General features: G+C 36.8%; 1 long non-coding RNA gene across 1 annotated transcript in view; it reads right to left on the bottom strand.

The window, feature by feature from the left end:
* Nucleotides 1–3,013: 3,013 nt before the first annotated feature.
* Nucleotides 3,014–18,476, bottom strand: part of LOC138164668 (uncharacterized) — an 82,411-nt gene continuing 66,948 nt past the window's right edge. Inside the window, exons 3-5 of the long non-coding RNA XR_011169149.1 lie at nucleotides 7,611–8,287; nucleotides 7,063–7,221; nucleotides 3,014–5,123 (exon numbers count right to left, since the gene is read on the bottom strand). This is a non-coding gene — a long non-coding RNA (uncharacterized lncRNA). The remainder of the gene's footprint in view (nucleotides 5,124–7,062; nucleotides 7,222–7,610; nucleotides 8,288–18,476) is intronic.

Genomic DNA, 18,476 nt, shown 5'->3' with positions numbered 1-18,476 from the left:
TTTTTGTCATTTTATAGAGTAAGCGGGAGTAAAGGGTAAGGGTGCTAGAAAGGTAAGAGGAAGCCAGGTTGTGAAAATTTTGAAAGTCATACAGAGGGTTTTTTATTTGCTCCTGGAGGTAATAGGGAGCCACTGGAGGTTACTGAACAGGGACAGTGACATAATCATACTCACATCTTTTGCAGCTGAGTAGGGAGAGACTTGTGGCTTAGTGACCAACCAGCACACCATTGCAATAGTCTAGTCATGCTGTGATGAAGTCCTGTACAAGGATGTCAGTTGTATGAATAGAGAGAAGTAGACACATGGAAGAGAGGTCTTGAAGGTAGAATCAGCAACACATTGGAAATGTGCAATGAATGTGAGAATGTAGTCCAGAATGACATCAAGCTTGAGAGCCTGAGTCACTGAGAATATGGTGGGGCCTTTGACAGCAATAGGAGAGTTCAGAAGAAGGGAGGGTTTGGGAAAAATGATGAATTCTGTTTTGGACATGTTGAGTTTCAGATGGCTATGCCATGTCCAGTTCCAGATGTCCAAGACCCAGTTGGTGATGTGAGATTGGAGGTCAGGAGGGAGGTTAGAGCTGGATAAATCAATCTCAGAATTATCTGCTAAGAGATGGTAATTGAATCTATGGGACATGATGATCACCAAGTAAAATAGTAAAAAGAGAGAAGAGAAGGGGAAGGACGATGCCTTGGGGGATACTCACAGTTACTGGACATGATGCAGATGAAAATTCAGGAAAAGAGACTGAGGAGGAGCAGTCACTCAGGTAAGAATAGAGCCAGAAGAGAAGAGTTTCACAAAAACTAAAGATGAGTGGGTATCCACAAAGAGGTGGTCAACAGTGGCAAAGGCTGTGGGGAGGTCAAGAAGATAACAGACTGAGTAAAGCCTATTTTATTTGTCAGTTGAGAAATCATTGGTAACTTTGGAGAGAGTGGTTTTGGTTGAATGATGAGGTCAGAATCCAGATTCTATTAGGAATCCAGAGAAGGAGAGGTGGAGGTATACATTATAAACAGCTTTCTCAAGGAGCTTAGCTGTGAAAGAAAGGAGGGACATAGGAGGTTAGCTAGTGGGAATGGTCAGATAAAAGGAGGATTTGTTTAGGATAAGAGAGATATGGGCATGTTTGCAGGCAGCAGGGAAGTAGCAATAGAAGGGGAGAGATAAAAGCTTATTTAGAAAGTGGGAATGATTGAGGTGGAAATCTGCTAGAAAAGATGGGAGAGAATTGCAGTCAAGAGTACATCTATAGTGGGGTTTTCCTCAGCAAAGAGAAGGAATTAGTGGAGGAAGAAATATTCATGATGTGAGAAGAAGAGAGAGAGAGAGAGAGACATCTCTTGAGAAAGGTTGAGGAAGCATTGAAAAGTTCTTGAGGAATGATTTTAATTTTTCAGTGACTATAATGCAAAATTCTTGGCCAAGAGGTTATGGGAGGGTGAGCCATGGGAAATTAGGTGAGAGGGGATAGAAATCCAATTAGGGAGGTATAAAAGAATTATCTTTTTGTAGTGAGGGCCTAATTGAGATTATGTGACATAAATATGTAGTGGACCCAAGCAGAATGGTCTTATGAGTTTCTCCTGCTCCATCCAGAAGAACGTGAATAGGAATGAAGACAGCAAATTTGAGAGTAATCCAAAATTGAGGCTTGGCAAGGCATAATTTGAATAAGAGGACAAGGAAATGGAGTGTAAAGGATTGTATAAGGAGAGACTGATGCACCAAAGGGTCTCCATGGGAAAGAAAGAAAAATGTAGGTTCTGGAGGATTGATGACTTAGAAAAGATCTGAGGGGTAGAGGATCTTGGGGCTGTGGTAAGGACAAAGAAGAGGGTTAGAGTCTGTAAAGCAGAGAGAAACAGAATGTGATTGAATAAAGGAATTTCAGAGTTCATGAACATGGAAGTGAAACACTTATGGGTGATGGCATAATCAAGGGCATATAGGATCATGAGTATTCTGGTAAATGTTTAATAACTGTCTCTCCAAGGGGGAAAAAATGCCACTCTTTTAACTTTAACCTGCTTCATCAACATTTTCCCCATCACTTAATTGCAGGTTTAAGAAATGATGGAGAAAATGTTAATTTTAGGTAACATTTATAATATTGTATTATAATTAATTTAACTTAAATTTTTATTATCTGATAATTTTAAAAACAGAAATGCTTACACTGAAATTTTAACAATATTTCATGAGACTTCATCCAAGCTGTGTCCAGCATACCCTGTGGCCATCTCTGTGGGTAGCTGAGTTGGAGGAGTAGATTGGGAAATGAATAGACAAAAGAATTAGAAGTTAGGGTGTTTGAGGGAATAGCTAAATGTATGCTGAAGTCCCCAGACACTCAGAGTCTATTTACTTCTTGGAAGGTGGGTATTTATTGAGGTAGTGTGGTAAAAGCAGTTAATACAAACATTCCGCCCAAGATTGTGACATACTCTTCCACCAGCATATAAAGAATCCAGGGGAAAGTAGGCTCAAGTTCAGAGAGCACATTTGGCGAGGGTGTAACTCACAGGTCCTGGCTGCTGGAAGTCCTTTTCTCCTGTTCTCCCCTTCATGGTTTGCATAAGAATTTCTCCTTCAGTGTGGTGTAATTTTTTTCTAGACTCCATATGGATCTGGGAATCTGCCTTCCCACATCACCTCCATCCAGTCTGTTCTCAACTCTGGATACAGAAGCCAAGAGGACCCAAGAGACAACAGTATGACACTAATGGGGAGATGGGAAGTTCAAAATCCTCTGGGTCTTTCAAAGTTCACAAGGCTTTCCTTCTGCCAAGGAGCAGGAGGGAGAGAAGGAAAGGGAGTCTAGGGGTTGGGGAAGATTGACATGGGGTTTTCCTAAGCAGTTCTTTCTCAGGGGTTTTGCTGGGACTCAGCCTCTTCTGGCTCTCTCTAGCCAATCTCTGTGGTTTGAACTGGTCTGTTATTTTATAGAAAGCACCTAGGGGTATAACCTCATTCCATTACCCATTCTCAGCATGCTTCCAGGTGAGTACTTATTTCACTTAGGATTGAATGGTTGACTCATTCTCACTTCATTAAGGTACTAGTGCCTTTAAATGGGATGGGTGATATTCAATGGAGCCTCAATCTTAGACTAAAATCATTATAAACATAATTGTGTCATTCTGATGATGTTCCTACTGGCTAATTAACCAATTTGGTTAAAGTAATTTTTAATTACTTTTTCTCATAAGATTCTGGGAAATAATTTGGCCCAATTAGAGCCTTGATTTTTTAAAATAATAGTTTATTCTTCTCAATTGCATGTAAAAACATTTTGAACATTATTATAAAAGGTTTTTTAGTTTCAAATTCCCTTCTTCCTTCCCCTCTCTTCCTCCCTGAGATGATAAACAGCAATTTGATATGTTACATACATGTGCCACATGCAAAACATATTTCCACATTAGTCATATTGTGAAAGAAAACATATAAAAACATGAAAAAAGTAAGGAAAATAAAAAGTAGTATGTTTCATTCTGCATTCCAACTTCATCTTTCTCTGGAAGCAGGTAGCATTTTTCATCGAGTTCTTTGGAATTGTCTTGGATCATTGTATTGCTGAGAATAGCTAAGTCATTCACAGTTGATCATCATATGATATTGTTATTACTGTGTAAAATGTTCTTCTGTTTCTCCTCACTTCACTTTGCATCTGTTCATGTACATCTTTCTGGGATTTTCTGAAAACATCCTCCTCATCATTTCTTATGGCACAGTAGCATTCCATCATAATCATATACCACAACTTATTCAGCCATTCCTCAATTAATGGGCATTCTCTCAATGTACAATTCTCTGTCCTCACAAAGAGAGTTGCCATAAATATTTTTGTACATGTATAGAACCTTGATTTTTGCCAGAACATCTCTTGGTTAACTGAAAAACTAGAAAATTCAAGTAAAGAAATAGAGCACACACACACCATATGCTTTATTACTGAATGAATAGATGCTTCTTTGCAGGGGTATTGTGAGGCCTACTTAATGGTTAATAAAAATTCAATTGAGTTACATTCTTAGCTTATTGGAAAGAATATAGGATCGTGGGGTAAAGAAAACTAAATTGAAATCCTGGTTCTCCTAATTACTATCAATAAGAAGGGAAGGAAAAAAAACAAGCAATAATTAAATCCCTCCTATGGACCAGGCCCTGTGTTAAGTGCTTTACAAATATTATCTCATTTTATCCTCACAACCACTCTTTAAGGGGGGGTGCTATTATTATCCCCACTTTACAATTTAGAAAACTGAGACAGGCAGGGGTCAAGTGACTTTCCCAGAGTCACACAGCTAGTAAGTGTCTAAGGCTAGATTCAAACTCAGGTCTCCCTGACTTCAGATGCAGATCTCTCTAATTGCTTCTGCTAAGTCTCTCTGGGCCTCAGTTTCTCTGTCTGTGAAAGAAAAAAATGAATTAAATGGTCTCTGAGTTCTTTTCTGCCTCACAACCCTGCAGGCTTCAAGAATCTCAAATAAAAATTGTTGAAGGAAAACAAAGATCTAGTTCAGAGATTAGTGAAACTGGCTTCATTAGATTCTTTCCAAATGGGGGTTATGCCAAAGTAAATAAATGAACGAGCCCATGTCTTTGTTACTGGACCTCCTAAAGAAAACTGGCATAGTTAAAACCACAGATTTATACAGTACTTGAAATACAGGTACCTTTTAGCTCACTGGTTACTCTGACTTCTGAGGAAATCCTAGATAATGAGAGGTTCTTTGATCCCCAGGGGCTCCACAGTGAATGTGCAGCCACACTTGGGCTCACATTAATTGTTAAGATCAAAAAAAGAAGTTAAATGGGAGGTTAACTAGATAGAAAGCATTAATGGAATCCAACCAATTCTCTTATACTCCTACTCACCTGACCAGCAACAGCAAAGTAAGATGAAATATGTTTTGTTTCTTACATATCTTGACACTAACTGTTTTATCTGGTGCCATCCCATGCTTACAAGGTCCATCCACTTGCTCAGAAGATTGTTTATGGGGCCACATCTCATGTGCCAAATCAAACCACCCAACATTTATTTATAGATGGATTTCTTTTCCCAAGCTTGTGGTACTGCTGCTGGGATTGGTTTTTTTTTTCTGTGAAAGAAAAATATAGGTTTATTTCCCCCAAGGAAAAGGAGGCCAGATGGCTCCAGGACTTGGCTATGTTTCCACCATTGATGGCTTTTGCTCAAGGTGGGGATTTTAAGGAATCATCTCTAGAGAATCTTTCTGCTCTACAGACCCAGATATGGAGACTGAGGCAGCATCAGAATACTTACTCTTTTACCTAAAAGTCCAGTTGCTTTAAAATAGAAGCAATAACCTATTAAACATTCATAGACTTTCAAACCTAAGAAATGTGTAAATCATTTGCTAGCTTTTTCCTTTTGAAAAAAAATGTATGGCTATCTTTTGTTTTTATATTGCCTTCACTTCCAAATAGTTCTTCTCCTCTCCCTAGTAATTTACTCCTTGAAAAAAATAAGAAGGAAAGATGGCGAAAAAGACTCAGTACCACAAAATTACCTCAAAAATGCGACAGTGTATTCAGTACTTCACACTCCTAATTACCCACTTCTGAGGAGCTGCATCTTTACCCCTCTTCTCCAGAGCCAAGCTTAATCATCATAATTACCTGTCTTTTTTCCCTGTTGTGTCCACTTACATTGCTGTAGTGATTATCAAGTAAACAAGCATTTATTAAGTACCTACTATATGCCATTCTAAATAGTGGGCTAACAGTTACGAATAGATGCAAAAAGAAAGACAATCCCATCCCTCAAGGAGGTTATGTTCTAATGGGAAAAGATTACATAAGAGGGACTTTAAAAAGAGGGAGATAGAGCCCATGTCATATTGCAAACTGTCTTAGGGAGGGAGAGGGGAGAAAAGGGGAGAAAATTTAAAACTTATTTTAAAGTGAATGTTGAAAATATAAAAATAAATAATTTAATGTATTAATTAAATTAATTATTGTTAATAAAAATAATTTAATTTTTAAAAGAGGGAGGGAGATGATTTTCAAAAGGGGACTTGGTAGAGAAGTCTGAAAAGTCCAGAGTAGAATTGGAAAAGGAGGAAAGGAGTAAGCATGGAACTCCCCAATTAGAGGAGGGGACCCTGGGGCAGAGGGAACTTCCAGGGTGACCAGGTCACAGAGACAAAGGCATCTTTCAGGATGAGAAGATTATTAATAATATTTTCCTGCTTTATTCACTCTATTTCTATCTTCAATGCCTATGGTACATAATGTTGTTGTTCAATTGTTTAAGTCATATCCAAGTCCTCATAACCCCATTTGGGGTTTTTGTGGCAAAGATACTGGAGTGGTCTGTCCTTTCCTTCTCCAACTCATTTTACTCATGAGGAAACTGAGGCAAACAAAGTTGAGTGATATATCCAGTGTCACACAACTAGTAAAGTGTCTGAGATCAGATTTGATCTCAGAAGATGAGTCTTCCTGGCTCTGGGCACGGCACATAGTAAGTCATTAACAAATGCTCATGGAATGATTGATTCTGCCTACTTCACTTTATACCAATGTATATGTTTCATGCTAATCTGAATTCCTTATATTCACTTACATCCTTTCCCACAGTTTGTTAAACCATTGCCTAGTCAAAGAGCATCTACTTTGCTTCCAGTGTTTTGGGTAGTTTTATTTTTCACAATACTCCTATACACTGGGTAAGTGTTATTCATATCCTGAAGGTAGAGGAACTTTAAAGAGCTGGCCTGATGTTACATGACTATCTGGCATAAGGCAACTGAGTATGGAATGCATGAGCTCTATCTCATGAGAGTATTTTAATTTTGAATGGGAAAAGCACAGGCATAAATGGGCACTGAAAAGATGTGGGGGTGGGGAAGGGAGAGAAGTCTCCTAAGAAGGGACATGGTAGAGAAATTTGAAAGAAGTAGGAATGGAGTCAGGAAATCTAGACTTGATAGTTTCTCAAAATGGAAGTTTGGAGATGTAATTAAAAGGAATCTTTCCTTATTTATGATATAAGACAAAAATTTAGTGTCTTACCCTCATGGCAAATAAGCATCTTTTGTTTTTAGGGATCCTGTATCTCAGCAAACATTTCTTTATCATCAGTCTTAAGCAATGTTATGGGTAATGCTCTTCATTTCCTATTAGGCTGCACTCCTCTGGATTTCTCCATCATATCCCAGGAACCTCTTCTTCCTGGAATATAACATAACCCTGAAACTAAAAGACAAAATGCACAGGATGGGGGGTGTGGGGCGTGGAGGGAAGTAGGATAAATTGAAGTGTAGATGAACAAAGGGGAACAATGTGCAATCATTGTAGAAGGACAGGCTGGAACCAGATTATAAGGAACCTTAAATGTCCAACAGATGAATTTATAGAGGTGATGGGAAACAATTAAAACTTCTTCAACAAGGGAATTTTATGGTCAGATATGTGCCTTAGGAATAACAATTTGGTATCTAGGTGGAAAATGGATTGCAGGGGAGAAAGATCATGTGGATACCCATTAGTAGTCTATTGGAATATTCCAGGAGAAAACTGATGAAGGTAGAAACCAGTATAATTATAAAAAGAAAAATTACCAGGCTGAAATGTCGAGGAAAACACTATAGTCAAATGCTGAGTGATATATACAAAAGATAAAACTTCAGTTCTCCAGAATTTGCTGGGAATAACTCATTCTAGATAACTAAGCTTTCCATAAGCACTTCTTTTCATACTCAAATTTCTCCTGGAATTGTTTTAACCATTTTGGATCTTAGTTACATATATAAAGTTAGTAAGACGATTACTAGACTATGCTCTTTTGAGGCATAGGGAAGGGAAGGAGAAAGAGTAGATCTTTTAAATCTTCCCTCAGTCCTTGAAGATTGATTACAACCAGCAGCTTCAGTTTGAATTCTTTGGTCCACGATGCCAGCAGGGACCCAACTAAGTTCAGTCTCTTCTTTCTCTGCTATAGCCTAGCTTTTTCTTCATTCTTCATTGCCCTGTGAACTGTGACCTCAGTTCATAAAGTCCCAGGCACAGCTAAGATCACTGACTTCCCCACTGCTGATGTTGTTCTGTTCATCCACTCTCAACCTTCCTGAGGTCTCAGTCCTCAGTCCTGCAGACAGTGTGTCTTTTTCAAAACTTCGTGCTTGAACGATCAAGTCCAGCTCAAAGAATTTGATAATGCGAATCACTCTCAGGGCTGAGAAGGGATGGTTATCCTTCTGAACTACAGGTCCCAGAATGCCAGTAAGATCTCAAAGCCCTATTATAATAGAATACAAGGAATATAATTTTACCTTTTTTCTTGACTCAGAGCCAGTTGAATAAAACACAATTATTTTATGGTATCTCAACACTGTAATGTTCCTAGAGATTATGAAAGGTTTTTTTTTTTTTTTTTGCTATATGCCCTTCTACTAGGGTCTCAAACTGTTATGTTTTTTGAGTTCTTACATCTTTTTTATAGTCTTTACATTTTCCTCATTACTCTCCCTCTTCACGTTTCTGATATAATGCTGGTACCCCATTTATGATAGAAAAATCCTAACTGAATTTATTAGAACTCCATTTAAAATAAGTCCAAGTAGGCTTTGAATTGGGGCCTTAGAAAATCTTTTAGGTTGCATGTATAATGTGCATGAGGTTTAATGCATGGCATTATCTTTACTACTCAGAAGCCTTTGGGGCTTAATTCCAGGTTTTCAGCCATGTCAGAAATAGGGAAGGCCAGATAACTTAGCTCTGGATTGGTAAGGTGTGGTGGTATAAAATATTAGGGATTACAGCCCTGACTATAGGAACAAACTACACACCGTGGAAAGATTTAGTTTCTGGTCTTCTGCCAAAATATTGTTGGAAGTTATATTTTATAACTTATTTTTAGGAGTTCACAGGTTTATGACTAGCAGCTGGGTATTGATATTTCAAATATAATAATGTTATAAGAACATTATAATTTTCTCTAATATTTCTTATTTTAAAATATGTGTTCAGTTTTAAATCTTAAACCACATTGAGCGGACAACTTTTTCCCTAGCAAAATACATGTCAATAGAAAAACCAGAATTAAGCTAACAGAAAATTTAGTTGACAGCAAACCTTGCTAGAATATATCTTCATTAAACACAAATGCCTGAGGTTATATTACCCAGGTGTCAAAATATCAAATACCCTCTTTTGCTCTTTTATCTGTTTTTACCTTCCTGCTCCCACCCTTCTGAAAAAATAATGATGCTTTCTAAAAGAAGTCTATAGCCTCTTTCTTGATCTCCTGCATAATCTGGTTGCAAGGAAATTCCCCTGACAAACTGTTTTGCAAGAACAGTGGCCCAAAACTTTTATTTAAATACAACTGTACTATGTTTATATTTATTGGGAGTAGAAAAGGGTATTATGACTATACAGCATTTGAGACTAGCAAGAAATGAATTATAGAAGTATTAATATGGAGGGTGATATTCTAATATTGATCTTCCTCACAGGAATCTTGGGAGTAGGTGGGAAACAAAGCTTCTATTCTGCCTACATATGCAGAAAAATAGCAAAGGTAAGGAAATCTGACAGAATTTTATTTCAAATTTTTGAACCAATATTCATTATTGATATTTGGTGTATAGTTCTCTTTCTGTGCTTTATCCTTCCCTAGTTTGGGTATAAGGGCTATATTTATCTCATAAGAGGAGCCTAGTAGGATGCTTTCTTTGTCAATTTTTCAGGAGAATTTGTGTAATATAGATAATAATTGTTCTTTAAAAGTTTAAGGGACGTCTAGGTGGTGCAGTCAATAGAGCACCGGCCCTGGAGTCAGGAGGATCTGAGTTAAAATCTGGCCTCAGACACTTAACACTTACTAGACATGTGACTTTGGGCAAGTCATTTAACCCCAATTGCCCTGCCCTCCCCCCTACAAAAAGAAAAAAAAGTTTAATAGAATTCTCCTATGAATTTATCAGAATTAGGAAGTTCCCTTCCCCCATTCTTTGGTAGCTCCCGAAGAGCTAGTTCTATTTCTTTTTTCTGAGATTGCATTGCTTAAGATCTCTAGTTGGTCTTCTACACTTTGAGCATTTTCTGGTTTTGCAGGCATTGCTCTATTTTGCATTCTCAGTTTTATTGGCATATAACTGTGCCATAATTAGGGTCTGAGAATTCTTTTTCTTTCTTCTAATTTTGTTGTGATTTGCTACTTTGTTGATTTGATTTTCTGCCCTCTTCTTTTAAATCAGATTAGCTAAAGATTTATCAATTTTATCATACTTTTCAAAGAACCAGATTTTACATTTATTTATCATTTCTATCTTTTAGATTTGTCTGTTGGCTTTCTAATTTTTTACATGCATAACACTATTTTCTATTTTAGGGGAAGAAAATCTATCAGATTGTGTCATTTACCTACTTTCCTTATTTTAACTGCCTTAGCATAAATGTTAGTGTGGAAAAAACTCTGTCCATCAGAAGCCAAATCAATAGCATTGAAATTCCCAGTAATTATTGGGATAATTTTCCTAAATATTTGAACCAGTGATTTCCTTCAGAAGAAATAAAATTGATACAAATTGAGAGAATACAGTCATTTGTACATGTATGTATGATGTGAATACTATTTATTCAGCAAAATTTACTTATATTTAGGAAAATGTACTTAAGTTTTTAATAAATTTTCAACTTATCTATTGTCATAAACAGTATACTGTCATATACAGTAGAGGAAATGACAACTTGTTGAACACCTATGTGCATACTCCATTGGAAGTGCTGAATCATCTAATTCAGAGAGGCATGGAAACAAAAAGGCTTGACTTTTATTATTACAGCTGTGGGTTTAACTTTCTACTTCCTAGGCATAAGAGGAGCAAGATGGCTCAAAGGAAAAAATACTTGCCTAAACTTCAAGAGAAAGAAACAACCACAATAAAGCAAGTATCTCAGCTAGTAATTTTTCTGGTTAGTGTGGAAGAAAAGATGTTTAACACATCTCCCTCAAAGAGAAATAATTCCTTTGAATAAATGTTCCTATACAAAAGATAGGTGTCTGTCTTCCAGTATGCCAGTCAAAATATCAATTAGTTCAATTGATAAGTATTAATTAAGCACCTACTATGTACTAGACTTTGTCCTAGCAGTGGATAAATGGATAGATAGATAGATATGGTAGGTTGGTAGATGAGGAGAGAGAGAGATGGTAGGTAGGTAGGTGGGTAGATACATATGGTAGATAGATAGATAGATAGATAGATAGATAGATAGATAGATAGATAGATAGATAGATAGATAGATAGATAGATAGATGGATAGATGGATGGATGGATAGAGGCAAAAATAATTCCCCCCCCCTTTTCAAAGCACTTGTATTCTAATAGGAAAGGCTATAAGGGTATTTGTGTATATACATAAATACATGTCTGCATGAATATATATATATATACAGTTATCCCTTCCCCACTTCAACTTTCCCCTTGGCAGTTTTGATATAGTGTATTGGCATAAAGAACTAAATGGGAATTTTAGGGCAGTTTTGGAAAAGCCACAGATGATACAGGAAGGCCATCAAACAACAGAGGGAAAGTATTTTTATTTAACATTGACCTACATGTAGCTTATGACAAAATACTTACCCAAATTTTACAATAAGGTACTGTAAATGCCACATAAAAGAAAAAGAAAAAAATTCAGACTTTTTTCTCTGGTACAAAGGGGAGGCCAAAAACTTTCATGTGAATTTTCCAGATCACAGGGTGCCACACCCCTAACCTGTGTGATATGGCAGGGATAACTACATATATCTGTATACACATATACATACATGGTAGACACATATAAAGCAAGGACAAGATACCTTTGGAGGATAAGGCACTGAAAAGATGAGGGACCAGGGAAGGCCTCTTACAGAAAGTGGTTCAATGAACACTGTAGGGTATATGAGGTTTGGGGTGGGGGCGGGGTTGGCAATACCCTGCCCTGGCCACATGGATCATAAAAGTACCTGGAATAACTGAAACCAAATAGAATATCTAGGAGAGGAAAAAATTCAAAGTGAATTGATACCTTAGAACAGATGATGGGAAACCTTTTCCAAGAACTGAATGCCCTAAAAACTAGCATGGGTCAAACAAAAAATAATGACTCAAGGAAACAAAAAGAACTATTTGAAAAAACAAGTGATTAAAAAGAAAAAGAAAATGTAAGAAATATTTTTTAAACTGACCTGGAAAATAGATCAGGTAAAGATAATATAAGAACTATAGAATGATCTGAAAATTATGACCAAAAAAAGTCCTGAATAAATTATAAATGAAAACTGCCTAGAACTCTCTTAGAACCAGAGATAAAGGTGAAAATAGAAAGTCATCTCCTGAAAGTAATCCCAAAATGAAAACTCCCAGGAATATCATAACCATAAATCAAAGCTTCCAGGTCAAAGAAAAGGTACTAAATAAAATATACAAGTACCTCAATGCCACAAGAAGGATCATAGAAGAGTTGGGGCAATTGCTAGTATAAAAGAGAGAAAGATTGAGTAGAATAGTCCCAAAGCCAAAGATAAAGGCTTATACTCAAATGGTGCAGTAAACCTAAGACTAATCCTAACAGGGCACAAAATATCCTGAGATTCCAGCCAACACCATTCACACATGAGAAAAGTCATGCTGAGTTCCAAGCAAATAGCTTACAATTGAGCTTTTCTAACTCGAGCTGTAGGTGGGTTATTACAGTCAGTAATGGCCAGTGAGTACATTTACATGCCACAGGTTCTTAGTATGGGTTCTATGAACTTTCTTTTTAAAACTATTTTGACAACTCTATTTCCATATAATTAATTATTGTTGTAATCCAATGTATTTTTAAAATTCATAATGTAAATAATTATTTTTTTCATTTTTAGGATTTTATTTTCCCCCAATTGCATGTATAAACAAGTTTTAACATTGTTTCCTTTTTAAAGTTTTGGACTTTAAATTATATTCCTCCCTTCCTGAGATGGTAAGCAATCTGATATAGGTTATACATGTACAATCATGTAAAACATTTCCACATTGGTCATTTTGTGGAAAAAATTCAAATAAAAACAGGAAAGAGAGAGAGGAAAGAAGGAAAGAAGAAAGACAGAGAAAGAAAGGAGAAAGAAAGAAAGAAAAAGAAAGAAAGAAAGAAAGAAAGAAAGAAAGAAAGAAAGAAAGAAAGAAAGAAAGAAAGGAAGGAAGGAAGGAAGGAAGGAAGGAAGGAAGGAAGGAAGGAAGGAAGGAAGGAAGGAAGAAAGAAAGAAAGAAAGAAAGAAAGAAAGAAAGAAAGAAAGAAAGAAAGAAAGAAAGAAAGAAAGAAAGAAAGAAAGAAAGAAAGAAAGGAAGGAAGGAGAGAGGAAGGAAGGAAGGAAGGAAGGAAGGAAGGAAGGAAGGAAGGAAGGAAGGAAGGAAGGAAGGAAGGAAGGAAGGAAGGAAGGAAGGGTGAAAGAGCAAGAGAGAGAGAGAATGCTTTGGTCTGTATTCAGATACCATCAGTTATTTATCTGGAGGCAGATAGCATTTTTTATCATGAGTCCTTTGAGATTGTTTTGGATCACTGTATTGCTGAGAACAGCTAAGTCATTCCCAGTTGTTCTTCATTGCTGTTACTGTGCACAATGTCCTCCTGGTTCTGCTCACTTCACTCTGTATCAATTCATCTAAGTCTTTACAGTTTTTTCTGAAATCACCCTGCTCATAATTTCTTATTCCATTACAGTAATCATATCCTATGTACTTTATTTTACCAATTAAAAATCATTATCTTGAGAAAGGATCCTTGGGCTTCACCAGACTGCCACTGGGGTCCATGGCACAAAAAGGATTGGCAGCTCCTAATACAGGTGATTTTCCAACAGCTGGGGAAACTTGATTTTCAATTATACGACCAATACTGAAAGCAATGTACTTCATTCCTAAATAAAGAAGTAGGATAATCATAGGCAACCTACACTGTCACGAGCACTTCCACCATGGCCTTGTTCCCTTACAGCAGAGGGATTGAAGAAAACACTGTGATTTTTGGATGGTGGGTAGGTGTCTTGGCTGCCCTTCAAAAGCCTGTTAAGAGGCTTTGTCCATCAAACAGCACGCTCCAAACATGCCACTGTAGAAATACGCAGACTTATTCCCTGAAGATTAGAGTCCAGCCATTCATTAGACAGCTGGTGCACCACAGGGAGGGGAGCCCGGGGCAGGGAAGCCATCAAAATACAATTTTTCCTTGCTCCTTGCAGCTGGAGAAACTGAGGCAATGTTAATTGGTCTATTTAAAATCGCAGAGGGGAGCCTACAATTTTGAGAAAATGGTCTTCATTTATGCTATCATTACCAGCCTGCTGATTAAAACCAACTCATTTTCTGAAATGCTGAATAGTTTAGGTTAGAACTGGTCACGTGATTGTTGTCTTGGCTAAGATGTGGATTGTTTGATATTCACCCTTCACTCTCCAAGATGTATATTTTCTGGGAATGCTTTGCTATCAAGATTTGGCATAAGGTAAAAATAAAGAAAGGAAAATGAAGACTCAACTCAAAACCTTTCAGCAAGTTTGCTTTTAATATCATCATTAGTTTTGCAGGATAACAAGAAAAATGATTGATTCATTGTGTTGTTCTTATCATTCTAACTAAATCATCTTCCCTCCCCCTGCCCCGTATTAAGCTCATTCATATAAAGGAATACCCATGAATTCGATTCTCATTTTTTGATCCACAACTAGTATCTGGGAGAAATAAGTATTATAACAAAAAGGAAAAAGTCTTTCCAGTCTCTATTTTATTTTTCTTTTTTCAGACCAGGTTCCTTGCCTATCCCAGGCTAGTACAGCAGCCACTCAAAGGCTTGATCTAGTTGCTGATCACCAAAGAAGCTTTGACCTGTTCTAATTATGACCTGGACCAATTTGCTCTTCCCTAGTCAGTCTGATAGCACTCTCCTCCCAGAGATTCACCATATTGGTGCCAAATGTTGTTCATATGGTCCTAATGCAGTTCAGATCTCAAGGGATCCACCAGTCTCTGCCTTTTCAGGAGGAAAGAGTGATCATGGCCAATCTAGTCTCCTTAGTAAAAGTTTATGCCATTAAAAATATCAGCACAAAAATTTTAGGTGGTGACTGGATAGAGCATTGGGTTTGGAATCAGGAAGACTCATCTTCCTGAGTTCAAATCTGGCCTCAGACACTTACTAGCTGTGTGACCCTAGGCAAATCACTTATGCTGTTTGCCTCAGTTTCCTCATCTGTAAAATGAACCAGAGAAAGAAATGGCAAACTACTCCAGTATCTTTGCCAAGAAATACTCAAACTGGGTCATGAAGAGTCAGACATGATGGAAACAACTAATTTCCTTTGAAATTATCACTTCTTCTTGCCAATAGATAATAGAAGTTTTCCTTTTGGGGGCATGAATAGATCTAAATAATAATGACTAGTATTTACAATAACATTTCAAGGTTTGCAAAGTCCTTCATAAATATCTCATTTGATCTTCACAACAACTCTGGGAGGTAGGTATTATTATTCAGCCCATTTTATAGATGAGGAAAGTAAGGCTTAAATGACTTGCCCAGAGTCACATAGCGAGGTAAGTGTCTGAGCTTGGATTTGTATTGGTTTTCCTGACTCCAGAGGCAACTTAGTAGCTCAATATGGATAGAGTACTGGACCTGGAGTCAGGAAGACCTGAGTTCAAAGTCAAGCTCAGACAGTTAGCAGCTGTGTGACCCTGGGCAAGTCACTTAACCTCTTTTTGCCTTAATCCATTAGAGAAGGAAAGTGTAAACCACTCCACTATCTTTGCCAAGAAAAGTCTATGGAGAGCACTGACATACTATGGTCCACGGGGTCACGAAGGGTCAGATACAGCTGGACAACAACAACATCCTGACTCCAGACCCAAGACTATAACCACTGCACCACCTCGCTATCTCTAAATACCAAAATCTCACTTAGCAAGTCAGAAGCTAGCCTCCAATACAGATCAGATTGCATAGTTCCTGACAGCTCTGACATAGCTTCACTGCTGAGGCAATAAGGACAACAGTCCATGCTTCTACACACCACTTGAAAGCTTGCAGTACATTTTCCATATATAAAGATCATTTCCTTTGGCTCTCCCAACACCATACAAATCTAATCCATATACTACAGATCAGGAAACAGACTCAGATGTCAAATGACTAGTACAAGGTCCCATAGCTAGTAAATAGAAAGAAGATTCTGTCCCTGGTCTTCTGATTTCACATCCAATGCTCTTTCCAACACACTTCAGACATCTTAAAAGCTAGGATAGTTACATGCAAATCTAAATGGGGTTTCCCAGAGACAGAAGTCACCTAAAGCATTAAAGTAGAAAAGCTCCAGACCCTAAACTTTGGAGGAGGATTTTGCAGCTCTGAATCCCAAAGTGACTGAGTCCGATGTTATTCCATTAGAACAGGGCACTTCTTACTCTTCAACCTTGATCCAAGAATCCTTAATGATACAAGAGACTAACTTTAACTTGCTCTCTCCCTGCCCAGAGCCTCACACAGTAGGCACTATATAAATGTTTGCTCATTTGGATTCAATTAAAGGTTTTGAGAGATAGAGTGGGGTTTTCTTTCTCTTAGGGAGGGAAAATAGAGGGGAATGTGATGTCCTCAATTCCTCCAGGGAACTAGCTTTCCTGATGGGGTTTGGGGCTCCTCAAAGGATCAGTATTAGATTTCCTTGAACCACTTCTTCCAGTGCAATCTTCCCCTGGCTCCTGGGTTTACTGAGCTTGAAAGGAGAAAGGGTGAATGCCAGGCTGTGGGAATGGAACTTTGGACAGGTGGAGGTAGGGGGATATAGGCACGTAATAGGGTGATGGCTACTGTTTCTAAATCCTTTCCTCATTACTTAAAAATGGAATTTTCCTACATGGGAAGAGGCTTCTACAGTTTCCCCTTTGACTAAAGCAAAGAATATTTTAGGAAAGATCATGCACATATTTTTATAATTATGATAACATTAAGTTTTTCTTAGATCATAAATTAGTCTTTTCCCTTTTAACCTCTCCTTTCTTCCATTTCAAAGACAAAAAGTCTACAAATATTCTGAAATAAAACCAGATTTTAAGTTGACACATTTTAGAAGTTAGGAACAGAATAAAAATAAGCATTTCCCAAAACAAGGGGGAAATATGGGGTAATTATATAGAGCCAGCATATTTACCACTGTTTCTCATTCTTTGTTTAAGAATTCATCCCATGAATTTGGTAAAAATCCTCAGAATTTTTTTCTTTCTGACTTAGCCATTCTGATCAAGATAATGATCCAAGACAATTCCAATAGACACATGATGAAAAATGCAATCCATCTCCAGAGAAAGAACTGATGAATTCTAAATGTAGATTGAAACATACTTTTAAATTTTATTTTTCTTGTTTTTATCTGTATTTTCTTTTGCAACATGACTAATACTGAAATATCTTGCATGATTACTCATGTATAACTTATATCAAATTGCTTGCCATTATTAGAAGGGAAGATTGTATTAGGAATTGGGAGGGGAAATAATTGGGAAGTGACAAATATTTTTTAAAAATAAAAAAACATTAAAAATAGGCATTAATAATTACTGGATTCCTTTTTCTTCCTTTAGCAGTTCATTAAACAATTTAGTAATTTATATCTATGAAACATTTTCCTTAAAAAAGATTTCTAAGGAACCTTTGAGATCATCTAACCCAAATTCATTATTTTAAAGATAAGAAAATTGAGACCCAAAGAGGTTAAGGAACTTACATAGATCATATATGTAGTAAGGAGAGCCAGAATCTGAACCAAGCTTCCTGACCCCCAAATCCCTTTCCACTATACAGTGAGTTAGAAGTCTGCACCTTTACTTAATTTTATCACATTCTCCCTAAATATATTTATTGAGCTTTCCCTTTTAAAAAAGTAATATTTTATTTTTCCCAATGGCAAATGTTTAATTTTTTTAATACCATTTAAATTATTTTTTAGTTATACTATTATTTTATATTATTGAAATACTATTTTAAAATAATATTAAGAGATCATTTTTAAAATATTAAGAGATTGTATTAAAAATAATATTATTACAATATTGTTTCTAAAAATAATATTTTATTTTTCCCAACTGTAAAAACAGAGCCTTCCTTTTTAACAATTTTTTTTAATTCAGCTGTGCATCAACTATGTTTGACAGAATAAGCAGTATTCTACATCTTGAGCAAAGGAAGAGCTGGGTATTCATTCTCTGCTCTTCCCTGGGGCCAGGCTTGGTCATTAGAATTAGATGGCATCCAGATTTTGTTTCCTTCATCCTCTTCATTGTAGTCATTGGGTACATTGTTTCCTTGTTCTAATTTATTCTGTATGAGTTCTGTTCTATTAGGTCATACATCCTTGCATGCTTCTCTGAATTCTTTATATTCATCATTTTTTATAGTTCCATTTA

The sequence above is a fragment of the Petaurus breviceps genome, unplaced genomic scaffold (genome assembly GCF_028583685.1).
Source record: "Petaurus breviceps papuanus isolate PSGF00001 unplaced genomic scaffold, PetGlider_PUasm1.0 126, whole genome shotgun sequence".
Taxonomy (NCBI): Eukaryota; Metazoa; Chordata; class Mammalia; order Diprotodontia; family Petauridae; genus Petaurus; species Petaurus breviceps.
This window is presented reverse-complemented; position numbering and strand designations above follow the sequence as displayed.